The sequence below is a fragment of the Strix aluco genome, chromosome 3 (assembly GCF_031877795.1).
Source record: "Strix aluco isolate bStrAlu1 chromosome 3, bStrAlu1.hap1, whole genome shotgun sequence".
Classification (NCBI taxonomy): Eukaryota; Metazoa; Chordata; class Aves; order Strigiformes; family Strigidae; genus Strix; species Strix aluco.
In genome coordinates, this window is record NC_133933.1 from 30,958,995 (window position 1) to 30,971,936 (window position 12,942).

General features: G+C 39.2%; 1 long non-coding RNA gene across 2 annotated transcripts in view; it reads left to right on the forward strand.

The window, feature by feature from the left end:
* Positions 1-12,942, forward strand: part of LOC141921727 (uncharacterized) — a 28,496-nt gene that overhangs the window by 11,950 nt on the left and 3,604 nt on the right. Inside the window, exons 2-4 of one of the 2 annotated variants that reach the window (XR_012622752.1) lie at positions 2,660-2,785; positions 4,725-4,839; positions 6,847-6,964. This is a non-coding gene — a long non-coding RNA (uncharacterized LOC141921727). Of the gene's footprint in view, positions 1-2,659; positions 2,786-4,724; positions 4,840-6,846; positions 6,965-12,942 lie in introns of those variants that run through there. The other variant, XR_012622753.1, reaches the window with a different exon arrangement.

Genomic DNA, 12,942 nt, shown 5'->3' on the forward strand with positions numbered 1-12,942 from the left:
GTCACAAGATTTTTCAGAGGCTTATTGTAACGATAACCAGTTTTGCAAGTATGATTTGTATTTATATTTCACATCTGGCTTTCTAAGGTGTAATTAACTTTTAGTCTAACCTGTTTCTAGCAGTTCTTGCTTGTATAGAACCTTCCAGTTATTTGGAAGCTTTTTCTACTGATAATCTCTATGCTGATAAATAAAAACAAATACTAGAAGACAGCAGAGCTCCTAGTGAGCTATCTTGCTTATATAGCTGTTCCTTCCCTGGGTATCTGCCACCGCCTCCAGGGAGCAGGATGCAATGAAACTGTAGACGCTCCTTTGAGGGATTCTCACTGAGCTGTTGACAAGTTCTTCATGGGCTGTGGACAATATACCACTATGCACTTGTGTCACACCACAGGGCCTCCCATTGACGCTTATCCTTTTCGTTTGGCCTCTGACCTCCACTGCTTGCCACTTAGTGAAGTGGCAGTTCAGAAAAGAAAGCAAAAGTCAGACCAAAGTAGCTTTCATCTACCTTGCATAGCCCAGTTTGTACTTATTGCTATTTTTCAAATTACTAATAATTAATAGAGATCCTATATATTTTCCCATTTTGAAATAAAACCCATTCTTGAGTATAAATGGATGAAGTAGCATTGTTCCCTGCTACCCAGATATGTGGATTTTCACCCTGACATCCTTATTTCCACCCCTCATTTCTTTTTTTTTTTTAAGCAGAGGTAATCCAGAACTAACCCCAGAGAGTTAAAAAAATTAGAAATGCAAATTTACAGGTTTGGGCCCTCTGCAATTTCTGACTTTCACACATCTTAGTGATCTGTACTTGGAATTACTGAACTGAAAGCAAAATGTCGTGTTTAAGTACAGTTTAGACAATCCATGCAACAATGATTTTGTATGTGAGCATCTCTTCCATTTCGGTAATTAAAACACTCCATTACAATTGTTCGGTACATAAATGCCAATCTTTGAAGTCTAGAATGGAAATAATTGTATTACTCTGGATCTGTGACTGTAGAACTGTGGCACCCCAACTCTTCACACAGTGATGCCAAAGAATAACTTCAGTGGCCTCCAAGTCTGCTAATTGAATTACTGGATTACAGAAATGCTGAAAACCCTCTGTCTCTAACCAGGATTCTGTGGTGTCAAGGTGTGCAAAATCAGAATGAAAAATCACCTCTCATGACACGTGGGTTGGAAAATAATGCAAGAAGCCTCCTTCATTTCTCTGCTTGATCTCCAGTAGCGGTTGAATACTACCCCTCCTCCCACTGAGTTCGGAAGTGGTCATCAAATGAAAGGGTAGAGCTAGAGGGAAGGAAGATGGTGATTTAATTAGAGATCTAAGGGGTCATTTTTTTTTTCCCAGCATGTAGTATTGTTGTAAGTCAGCACTTATTGATGTGTGATGATTACAGGCAGCCAAGAAACAGGCCTGTACATCCACTCTTCTAGATTTATGATGGCAGAGACAGGACCTTTTGCTTTTAAGAACGAGCAGTTTGCCCACTTTGTTTACAGTTAAACTGATCTAGAGAAAAGATTCAGTGAAAATGAAATTAGATTAAATATGTAGGAAGAATAGCTGTAAAAGCAAAGCATATGTTAAAAATTGACAGTGGTCATTTACAAAACAGGTAAAGCTTTGAAAATATGCTCAAGAGATTTAGGAGCATAGATTTTATCGAAAGTCAGCAGGATTTGTATTTCTAAACCACATATAGTGTTTTGAGTATTTTCTCTAGTATTTGTACTTAAGTTTAGTAAAAAGAAAATGTATTAAAATTGTTTAGTTTTGAGGTTTAAGATGCAGAACTTTGGGAAATTACTAATTTAGCTTTAAGGAGGTTTACTTACTAAATCTTCAGTTTTGATCAGAGGTTTCACAGTTTTACCTAGTGCTGCTGACATCAGAGTATTACTTGAGAAACTATGCTTTCTTTCATTCATTCAAGAAAAAAATTAAGATCCTGACTCTTAACTGGCTGGAAGAGCTCATGATTTAAAAAGCTGTCTTGTATATGAGGGTGGAGAGATGTCTGAGCTGTGATTTTATTTATTTTTTTTTTTAATACTTGCTTTTGGCAGGAGCATTACAAAAAATGACAATCAAAACAAAAGTTTCTTAGTGATGATTAAACATCAAGGCACTAGTGGTGAAAGGAAGCTGCTGGATATCCTAACAATTTAAGTGAATGCTGTAGTCAAGTTACCTTCGTTTGCTCCTTTATTTCATTAAGATAGAAACAGTGGACCATGTTGAGCATTTAATCCTTTTGCATGCCTCTCAATGAACTAAGAAGGTGGTCCTTGCTTAAAACAGATAGACAATCATCAGACCACTAAGGCGGCCAGTTGTGACTTCATTCACACTGGTGCTCAGTGGATGACAAGCCTTTGCAGGATCAGGGCCAATATTTATAACTCCAATCTACTGCATAGCTCTTTTTCAGTTCTTGATTCTTAACAGGTGCTCTCCCCCTGCCCAGTTCTCTGCAGACTGTGAAAGCAATTGAAGGTATTACGGTTAGACACTAAATACATCATGAAGATTAACTTGATAAATGATCAATTCTGGCCTCATGCTTGAAATTTAAGTCAATTGTCTGGATGAAATGTGTAAATCCCTGTATAACAGACATTTATCTCTTTCCAGACTTTTCAGTGCTCTGCACAAGATGAAAGCAAGTAAGTGGATAATCTTTTCTGGAGGTGATGCTGTATTTTTTCTTCCATGAAGTATAATTTCCTGGGATGTGGTGTCCAGCTGTACGCATGCAATGTATGTTGACAATAAGGAACACAGGTACTTTGACAAATGTTTCTGCCGGTGAAGCTCTGAATAACCTAGGATCTGATAGACATCCCAGGTAGAAAATGGGATCTTCCCTTCCAAGCATTCCCACTAATGTCCTGTGGGTCACATCCCTGTGCTTGGGGCTTGCCCCTGACAAGAGTGATGGTAGTATTTATTCTTCCCAATAGCCTGCAGGAATCGTGCTGCGTATGCTTTAGTGGGAATATTCTCTTTTTCTCTTACTTCTTTCCCTTCCCCCCCCCCCTCTCCTGATCCTAGCTTCACCCCTTCTTTTACCTTTTCTGGATGGATTGTACATTTTCAAAGTTTAATGCTTGCTTATTTTCCCGTTGTTCCCTAAGTGGCACAGCTGAAGTATTACAGGCCGGCCATCAAAGTGCCTTTAAAAAGGAAATAGTCAGGAATTCACATGTGTATGAACTATATGTCTTTGCATAGCAATTTTTGTGGGTTATCAGAGCAAAATATGACTTGCTTTGACAGTGGTCCCATCATAAGCTCTTACCTTCAGGAATTCAACCTCCTACTTTTACAACCTATTCATAGTCCCTTTGGAAGTTTTAAACACAGCATGTTAGGATGTTGGTTAACAGCAAATAAACCTGTGCGCTGACCTGCCCATGTGCTAATAATAAGTCATGAGTCTGCTTTTTAAGAAACTCTGTCACAAATGGTGGTTGAAAAAATAAATGAACGACTGAATTCCTACAGATAAGACCATCCAGATGGGACTGCTGGGGGGTAGGTTAATGAGTTGGCCCTGCGGCCTCGACAGTCTTCCTTCAAAAAAAGGGGCACGTGTTGTTCAGACGAGCCCATGGCCTCTTATTTTCCAAAGGTGAAATTTACCATAGAGTGAAGGGCCAGCGAGAGGTCTCTGCCTCAGGCTCGCATGGGGCTTGACTGATAGATAAGGCTTGTGCTAGCGAACCTCACTTTTAGGGAGTAAACTAGGGCTTTTGGTACGTTCCTAAAGAGCAATCGAGCCTAGGCGTGAACATTTTGTACAGGCTTTTGATACACACTCCTGATCCTTAAGGATTTGTAAAGAGGCGTGCATTTATGGGTTAGATGGGGAATGTATGATTATCTTGCTTTATACCTTTTAATGAGTGTGCATAAAGACTGCGTATGTGGGAAAAAACGCCATCATTTTTTGCAAGAATTGGATGGCTTTAATTTCTAGATTTGTTTTTTTGTTGTATCACTATAGTAATTAGTTCCACTTTTCCATAATACTAATCAGTTCAGCATTTTCTGAAAGGACTTTTTGTACTGCAGAAATTACTTCCATTTGCATGGAATGTTGGATTTGCTTAAAATAAGAAATGACGTTTTTGGCCAGTAGATACACCAGATATTAGGTACCTTTTTTGGGGATGGGAGGTGGCTAAATAATAACACCAATATAAACAACAATGATATGCAGCTGTTATCTCTAATGCAATAGCATTTCAGTTCCTGGGGGTATGGGGTGACTGTTGCTTTATGCCTTGGACAGAAACATAGCATGGATAACAACAGCTAAACTCCCTGGTCTTGGGAGTTGCTTCCTCTTTTGGCTGATGGACAATTTGCAGAGTGAGTTCCATGATTTCTAGTGTCTCAGGAGTGCATTAGAGTTTCACAGCAGGAGATTTGTAAAAGGGAAAGGAATGGTGTACAGGGAATTAAAAGGTCTGTAAAACTAGAGGCTCTCTCTCCTGTGAGGAGTGATCTTGTCTGAATCAATAAACGTCCATGGTCTGTGTTTTTCAGCTGTGATTATTAGGACTGTATGTTCTGTCAGGGCATTCTGAGCAGAGCCAATATTGTCTTAATAACACCAAAAAATGTATTTACAGCTATTTGTCCAAACGCTGAATAACTGTTCCTTTTGTTCTCTGTCCTTTGCTATTCCCAGACCATAATGCAAACAGGTTTGGGCTCTGAGTCCAGTGAAGTATTTCTAAGCATACTTAACTCCGGGCACATGACTACTCCGGTTAACATTTGTAAGACTTTCTACAGGCTTAAAGGTAAGCACACGCTTAAATGGTTTGCTAACTCTGAGTCTCATTTTTCCTGAGTATTTAGGAGAACATTAGCGACTGTGCCATGCACAATAAAAGTTGCTCTTGAATAAAGATCGTTATTATCTGTCATTCCTTTTCCATTATTCTGTATTCATCATTACCTATGCTCCTGCTGAACTGTTTATTTTGGATCAAAAACTGTAGTAAAGGGGCATTGATGAACAGTTGCGCTTTGATATAACAAGTAGTCAAAGGCAATGACTGAGCAAAAATCTTAAAAGTCCAAGATTTCTTTTACAGAAATGCTATGTAAACATGTGGAAAAAGGAAATATAGCTACAGAATAAGAAAGCAGGAAAGAAGTGGCTACATGTATGTTTTCACTGCAAAAGGGTATTTTTTTTACTGCCACGTAACTGGGTGCCTGCTAAGTCTTACCCTGCAAGGTCCTACAGGCATTACAGATTTCAACCACATGGTAGCTAAGTAGGCTTAACTCTCTTGCACTCAGCAGCGACTGACTTTGCCTATTCCGATCTCTTAGAAAAACTATAGTGCTTAGCTTCGGCTAAGTGGGATAGCTAACATTTAACACTGTAAAGTTATGCAACTACCACAGCAAAATCAGAGTAATATTGGCAGTGAAGGGAAAGCCCATTTTTATTTACAATAATTATTAAATCAGGGTAGCAGCTAGGGAAATTAAATTCACGTGTATTAGACAAAGACACAGTCACAGCTGAATTCTTAAAAGTAAGAACATGAAACAGAAAACCAACTAGCTGGTTATGAGTAGGACATGTTGTTTATGAGCTGTTTGGTTACATTTTCTGCTGATCCATCTGCCTGTGGAAATCCTTTGCCATCCCTTGAAGACTAAAATATCATTCTGAAGATAGAGGCAGGATTCAAGCGGTACCATTCTCCCCAGATATCTTCTGATGAGGTGTCAGCTTCCTTTTGGCAGAGCCTGGAGGATAGATAAGGGACTGTGGTTACAGGCACAAAGGGCTTTTATGATAAGGTGAGAAAGAGAAAGTTTCAGATTAGCAGGAATTTGTATCTTTATTGTGCTTTTAACTTCAGTTTCAAATCTTAAAACAGATTTTTGCTGGTACGTGAACTTGGTGAACTAATGTCCTATTGCATTTTAATTTCATCACTCTAATTCTCTGACTTCAAAGCCTGGTCCAAGTCTAGAGAAAAGTTCACAATCCGCTTGATTTGGCTACAGAAATGTGAGTTTGTTGTATGTGGTCACAAAACAGGGAGAGCTCTTGAAATAGATCAGCCAAGAATAGAAAAGGCTACTATATGTTTTGAAGGATCCATTGTATTTGTACCTGGGTAATGAATAATCTTAACTAGATCTTCACTGTTAAAGGACAGACTACTAATTTTTAAGGAAACAAATAGAAGAAGCCTCGGTGTTTAACTGAAAATAAAATTAAGCAAATCAGTAAAACAAATATAAAAAACTGCAGGATGTATTTCTTTCCTCTCCCTAACTCTTTCTCCCATAGTCATCTTATTCTCTTGTTTTGTTCATCTGAAAAAGTTTTTAGATTTGCAAGTCTGTTCCACAAATTCAAGTTTTAGAGCTTTAAAATTGCGACCCATCAAAGTTCACTCTAAGCCTGAGGGATATATCACATTCCCTAAAATTTTTAAGACTGTTCATCAGATCAGATGGAAATCTAAGAGGTGCAGTAGTATCTCACTACTTATGAATCACACTCAGCATTTTGTGTGGCCATCCTTTGAGATAAAACTCACTGGTGTGTGAAGTCAATTATTTCACATACAAAAACTTTACAAATCACTCCCTAGTTCCCATGTTTTAGATGTACCCATACCTGTTACGTTACTTTGGGGAGTGTTAGCTGTACTTTGACTTTGTGGGAAATGAGATAAAAAAGAAATAAGATTTGGTTCACTGGAAAAGGACAGTTAGCGAGAGTGGAGCTGGTGAAAATTCAGGAGGGTATATTTTAAATTCCCTTTCTTTAGGTTGTTGAAAGAATCCATGTAGACTGAAGAAATAGTATTATTACTACCACTGCACTGTAAAGAAACTGCAGAACAGAAATCAGAAACAAATATTAAGGAGAAGACCCCAGATTTTGTCCTGAACATTTCTCAGAAGTGGTAAGAAACTGGATGGGCCCAAATACAGAACCTGATTCAGGTAATAAGCCAGGTGCAAATATCGTTCTTGTGGTGGTCTGTCAGGTCTATCAGTCCATTCTCATTTACAGTGGATCTCTCTGTACAATAACAGTAATTTGGTCTCTGGTGCTTTGGGACAACTTCTACAATGGGGCAAGTAGTGGCCAGTACTGAACATACCTGAACTCTGGTTCTGGATGTGCATATCAGTCCACAGACGCATCTCCATCAGAATCTGCAAAGGTAGATCAGTGCTCCAGTGCTGAAAAATGCCACTTCTCTTTGTGGTCCAGGGGAACTGCTGGGTACTCAAATGTTTATCAGAGCAGGACATTTAGAAGCATAAAAATAGATGCAGTGCCTAACTTTGTCTTGGTAGCCCTTATTTGGGCAAAACAAATATCAACTTCTTCGGATTTTTCATGATGTGAAGGCTGCTGAATTGACATGTGGCTATTTTTTCATTTACTCAAAAGCAATTTGTTTATTGCTGCTATATCTTAGTTTATAATATTATCGTTCAATGACATATGAATATATAAACAGTCCTCAGCTGGTGAAAACCAGCAGCATCCATCAAGAGTCTGGCCCTGTGCGCTCACTTGCATTATCTGAATTTCTCTAACTTTTCTGTGTACTGCATGAAGTCTCTGCTCCTCTCATATCTGTGCAAGGAGATTTATTTGGCAGTAAAAATGTCCACTTAAATTGAAAGTTCAGTTATTTACTTTATAGAAGTGCATAGCCTTCAATAAATCAGTCTTTCTTTCTCTTTTCTATTATTATTTATTGTTTACATTACTGTAACAGACATGTCTCCTGTAAAGCCTTTCAGCTTTAATCCACCAAAGGGGGGAAAACGTGATGTTGAATTACAATTGAAGCAAAGGAGCAGCTGGACCTCTGAATTTTATTCCCCACTGACGGACGAGGGGCCGCTCTCTGTGTTGTCATTCAGTATCAGAAAAAAGCAATTTTCACTTGATTTTCGATGCAAGAATTATTGCCTCTTTAAAGGGGTGTTGAGGGCCTAGAAGAGAAGGACAAGTGTCTCCGAGAGGGATGTGTGCCTGCTGCCACAGAGGGAGTGGTGGAAAGTAGGCAGTGTGCTGCAGTAAAAATGCTGTATAGACCCCTTAGACAGTTAGGAGTATCTTGTGTAAAAATCTAGATGCTCATTTGTAACCCTAGACACCCGTGTGTTTTAAAAACATGACTCTAGAAGTGTCTTCTGGGAGGAGGATTTTAGGTCCTTGGTTGTGGTTGAATACCCTGTCCCTGAGAATGCTCTGGCATGGTGCAGGCATGGTGAATCCCATACACTCTGTAAGGAGTTGTTGCTCTCAGGTAGAATGTAAATTCCATTCATTTTGTATGCTTTCTGATTTGTACATTGGAGATGGTAACTCTGAGCCAATACAGACATTTATTATATGATTTAAGTGCATTCTTATTTAACCCAGTTGATGTCTTGGGTGACTTCATCCCCTCTGTAGATGTTTCACCTCTTTGTCTACACTTATTTACTGCTTGTACTACTGAAAATCATTCAAGCGCCCCAGTGATTGAAAGAGCCTGACTAAACGTTTTCTAAAGGAAAGCAGGACAAGTCTGTAAAATTGGTTGCAAAATGTACTTATCAGCATGTGTTGTGGTATGGTATGCACTCCATGTCACATGGCAAGAATCCCCAGTCTGTCCCTGCAGCTATTCCTTATGTTGAAACTGCTTTCAACCCTGATGTTATTTCTGTCTTTATTTTTGGCAGCAGGGTTAGCAAGTTTAAATTTTAAAGGAGGGGAATAAGAGAGATACAGAACTGCTTGGTGAAGGGGTCAGAAAGGACAGGCTAGCTGAAAGCAGTCGGGACTGCTAATGCATTCCTCTTCCATCTCCTCGTGGGGCAGAGGAAGACAAAATCCTGCATGGAGCCCAGAGGTCCCTACCCCCACTTTCATCTCATCCACCCTATAAGCTTTTGTGTCAAAGCCAACCTCTTCCTGCTGGAGGACGACTGGATGTGATTCCTTTCAGAGGCTGTCAGCACTTCTCCTGTAACTGCCCTGTGGAGATGCTGTTGAGTGACATGAAACACTTTTTCTCCTGACAGGATTAGCGAGCCATCTCTCCACACTGCCCAGCTTCCCCCTCTGCCTCCACCAGCTTGTTCGATGTGGCCAAAGAGGCATGCTAGGTCTTGGATAGCAAAATAGCATTGGGTCACTTCTCCCATGTTTGCTACTGACAGAGGATCTCTATTCTTAGAGGAAACTTTTACTCTTTACACAGCAAATTAGACCGTTTTTGGAGCAAGAATAGGAATTATTAGTCTGTGTTCATTTCATCTGTGCCTCTCCATTTATGTCTTGTGGAAGCATAGGGATTGTCCGGCGTTATGCCCAGTCTGTGGTCCTTCCAGATTAGTTCCTGCTCTGACCACAATCTCACCAGGTGTTCTGTAGGAGGGAGAAGATGACAATGGTAGTTAGCCTGTCCCTGCAGAAATGCCGTGACTGATCTCTGATGATGTAAAAATCCCCTCTTTCTGGGAAGAAAGATACAATAAAGTCTTGCCAATGGGAATCCCAGAATCAGGATTTTCTGGCTGTTCATTTTGACTCCCTGAGTAACAACGTAAGATGGACAGAGAGATGTTTTTTAGGCACTCTAGGTGATCTGTCTAGCAATTTGCTGGAGGGAATCAAGAAATCGGTACTAACTTGCATCTCCCCTGCACCATAATTGTTGCTTTTTTATTCTGTCCCTCTTTCCATTGTCCCCTCATCCAGTTTGCACTCTCCGTTAGTATTTGGCTGTATTGGGTTACTCAAGCAGGTCTTACCTTTCATTTGACTACTTTCCCTTCATCTCAAAGTTACTGTGCCTTTTTTGAATGAATGCCTTGACTGTGCTTCTGCTAAATTATGCTAACTGAAGCGTGCCTGCAAGGTCTTCAAAGACCAATTATCTTGCCTTGCATTTAAATGCGTACTTTTCTCATTGCCAAAATATAGATGCAAATATGTATGAAAAATTACATTTATTACATGACTACATAAAATGACTAGAAAGAAGCAGCACACATTTTTTTTCATTGCATATATAGTGGGGTTAGGATGTATTCAGCCAAGTATGTATTCAGATTATTCATTCAGCTTGCAGTAAGCATGTGTATTAAAATCAGTGTTGGGTCTGCTTATGGGTTGAATCTGGCTCTGCAAATTTCCAATATTATGTTACTACATTACAATATGCTGTCATGTTCAAACCTTTGAATTTATTAAGCAGGATGTAATATGCCAAATCTTTACAAATTACTCATTGTTTTGGTACTGGATGTTGGCAGTATTGTCATTATCATAGCAAGCCAAATGACCCTTGCACTAGATTTTCCATGTTATTTTCCACGTTATTTTCCAAGCAGATGTCAATGCAAGAAAGTAATCTCAGTTTATCTCAAATTATTGTACTTTCAGATGGTTATTCAATCCATGAAGTATGGGATGGTCCATATTCACATTATCCCAAGGGAAGCCCTTTGAAAGAACTGTGACCTCTTTGCTCTTGAAGGTTAGAGGAAAGTGTTTTCTTCCAACTCTTTACAACTCTGCTTTCCATATGCTGCCAACTCTACTAATCTTTTTGCCAAGGAAAAACAGCCCTTTCCTTTCTGTCCTATTCCTCCTTTAATTTGTCCTGTTCAGGTTTATTTCTGGAGAAGAGAACTTGTTTCTTCTCTAAAGCAATCTTTTCTTGCAACAACCACTCAAGCATTATGGTTTTACCATGGCTTGATCCTTTTGGAAACACTGAAATGTGAAAAAGGGCACTTGGATCCCATGGTGATGAGCAGGCTTAAAAACACTTAGGTAGATTAAAAAGGCTGAGTTGCTGAGTTTTGTGGCTTCTGTTTGGATTTTTTGTTTCATTTAACCTGCCGTGTCAACAGAGCCAAAACTCTGAAAGGCATACCAGACAGGAAAAGCCAGTTGGGAAATGACCTGAAACTGTTGTTGGCACCGCACTTTAAAAGCGAGCCTTTTTATTGTCTGCAAAGCAGAGGTTGTGGAACACTATCCTTGTGTTATTATTAGCTAGTGCAATGCTGAGGATACCTCTGAATAGTGGCATTTCATGTACGAAAAGAGAATCCGAGAAAACTCTCATTTCAGACCTGAAGTTTTGATTTTCCTATGGCAGGAATTTTTCTTTGTTGGATTTTGAAGTGAAAGAAAAATTGTGTCACAGGGCCTGACTTTTCATCAGATGCTTGAAATCAATTATGAGGCATGCTGAAAGGACTTCAAGAGTGCTTCAGAGAATCCTGATTATTCTCCTGACACAAGCTTCCTATATTGTCTAACTAGCATTACTAAGAAAGACAAAATGTTGTCCGCTATGCAACAATTATGCCATAAAAAGAAAAAAAGGAATGAGAAAGGCAAAGGCGTTATAAATTTACAAAGGAAACCAAGTATAGAGTGACCTCTCTTGCTCTTTATTATCAAGGCACCAAGTATGTGTTTCTTAATGTACAATTCTAGCTAAATTTAATCTATACACTGTCTACCATATTCCCTCTAGGGAATGGAATGCCAAACGAGCACACAGTGTTCTCACATTAAAATCTTCCATCAGCATTGCTGTGGGCTGTGGGGGATATTAAGTCAGCCAGTCTCCTTGCTGCTCTAGCCTGAAGAAGGGGCCAAAGTTCAACAGTTTCATTAATTCATTCAGGAAGAGAGGAAAGTAAAAACAAACCAAGTATTTGTTTTCATTGATTGTCCAGGTTTCATTGATTGTCCAGACAGCCAACTCACTTCGTTGTCTTATTCCCCTTTCCCCCTTTTCCCCTTCTAGAAATCAAGGGGTTATGGAATTTTAATGTCAGCAATGAAGATACTGAAAATACTTAAACAAATCATTCCATCATAGTCAAGCCTTTGCTGAAAATTTTAGTTTTTACTTTAAACTCCTTCACTTCATTAGTTTAATTTTATCAGACTGATAGTCATTTTTAAGCATAAGCTCTTTATTTTGTTACGGTTCTTTATCCAATGAAACTTTACTAATTTTCTTTTCCTACTAGTCACTGAACAAAGACTGTGTTTCAAGAATGCTGGCTGGTTTGCAGAGCTCTGGCTGTATGAGATAGCTCCTTCTCTTCTGAAAATGCAACCTCACGTAGCATAGAGCAATTAAACTGTTGGGAAATCTGAGAAACCCTCTGGTCACAGGAGATGCAATCCTACATTGACTGCAAAACTCCCTGCCAGATGAAATAAAAATAGCTATTAATTTCACCATGTTAGGAGCTAAGAGCGCTTACGGAAGCCAAGCTCAAAAGCCATCCCTTTGTTCAGGCTTTCCCCCAAACGTAAATGCAATCATACTGTCAAATAAAACCAGAGGCAACAATCTTAATACAAGACACTGCTGTTGCACTTGTATAATCTGAACAAATACTCAGTCTCAGACTGCTGTGTACCAGTTTGAGAACGCTACTGGAAACTCAGAGAACATATTCACTGCGCTAAAACATAGTTCACCCTTAAAAATGTATGAAAGTTACAGCAACGAGGCCAAAAAAATGAAAGAAGGGCTGGACCAGAAATATGGAGGATAGCAATAGATTACCTTGGTTAACTTGGTAGTTCAGGAGTTCATGAGAAGTTTCTGACTGCTGTTCTTTGTTTTGATTCTGCAGAGCAATTTCCCCTGTCCTCTTCCGCCTCTTTTATGTTATTTATTTTCTAGTAACACTGACCTTCTGCATTGAAAAATAAAAAGAGTTTCCTCTGCAAAGAATGACTCTTCCATGTGAAAAGATTTTTCTTGTATATGAGTTCACATTTTGTGAATATATTATCTTGCAGGTTTTTCTGGCTCCTTCATAAAACTGTACCATAGATTTTAGGTAAATGCTTCAAAAGTGCG